Source organism: Ipomoea triloba, chromosome 5, assembly GCF_003576645.1.
Source record: "Ipomoea triloba cultivar NCNSP0323 chromosome 5, ASM357664v1".
Lineage (NCBI taxonomy): Eukaryota > Viridiplantae > Streptophyta > Magnoliopsida > Solanales > Convolvulaceae > Ipomoea > Ipomoea triloba.
The window spans coordinates 17,105,507-17,106,989 of NC_044920.1; positions in this window are offsets into that span (position 1 = coordinate 17,105,507).

Consider the following 1,483-nt stretch of genomic DNA (forward strand, 5'->3'; position numbering starts at 1 on the left):
CAAAAAAAAATATTACTATATTATGTTAATGTACGTAATTTATATATATATATATATATATATATATATATATATATATATATATATATATATATATATATATATATTAAAACAAAAGTGTTATTTTCACGCTCATCCTAAAAAAAATACTTCTGTTTTGAAAATTGAAATTACAATCATTTTTACGTAATTAAATAATTACAAAAATGCTATATATGTTAATTTAATTTATAGTAGTGATTACTTAAAATATTTATTATACGATGAATCATGGTCTACTTTTAAGGTACATTAAATTAATACTCAGTATATTCTTTTTCAACTTAAAGTTCAATTTTTTTATATACAAATAAAATTAACATATAAAAAATATATTATTAAAAAGTTCTAATTAAAAACTTTTAAATAACACCTATATTAATATTTTATTTTAATGTATTAAATTAACATACAATTATATTAAATCACTATATTATATTCAATTTTAATATGATATTGGTTAATTTTTAAAATGTTGTAGATTGATTTTTTACAATACTATTGCAATATATAACTAAAATTAATATAGACTTACATAATAACATATATTAAACAGAAGTGTTGTTTTTCCGTCCATCCTAAAAAATTACTTCTATTTTGAAATTTAAAATTACAATCATTTTGTACATAATTAAATAATAACAAAAATGATATATATATATATATATATATATATATATGTTAATTTAATTTATAGTAATGATTACCTAAAACATTTATTCAACCATGAATCATGGCTACTTATAAAATACACTAAACTAATACTCAGTATATTCTTTTTCAACTTAAGTTCGATTTTTTTATATACAAATAAAATTAATATATAAAAAATATATCATTATAAAGTTCTAATTAAAACTTTTAAATAACACCAATATTGATTTTTTTTATGTATTAATTAAACATACAATTATATTAAATCAACATAATTACGTACGATAATTGAAATAATTCTTTTTCAAACTTTTCATGCGCATAAAACTAAACTTTTATTCAAAATAAAACAAAAATAAATCTCATTGTTATTTATAATTCTATTTTCTATTATTATATTGCTATATATATATATATATATATATATATATATATATCCTTTTTAAAGTCATTACATAATAATAATATGATAATTTAATGGAAATAGAATTTATAAAAAAGAAAAATATATATTCTATTGAAATTTTAAAAATTCTAAATCAAAATAACTATGGAAAATTTAATTTATTCTAATAAGATAAAATTGAAATCTTATATTCAATTTAATATTTTTTCATTATAGATATTTTTAAATTTCATTTGTTTTATATTTTGAATTTTAATTAAAATTGTTAAAATTAAAATAATTTAATTTGATTCGAAGATATATATATATATATATATATATATATATATATATATATATATATATATATATATATATATATATATATATATATATATATATATA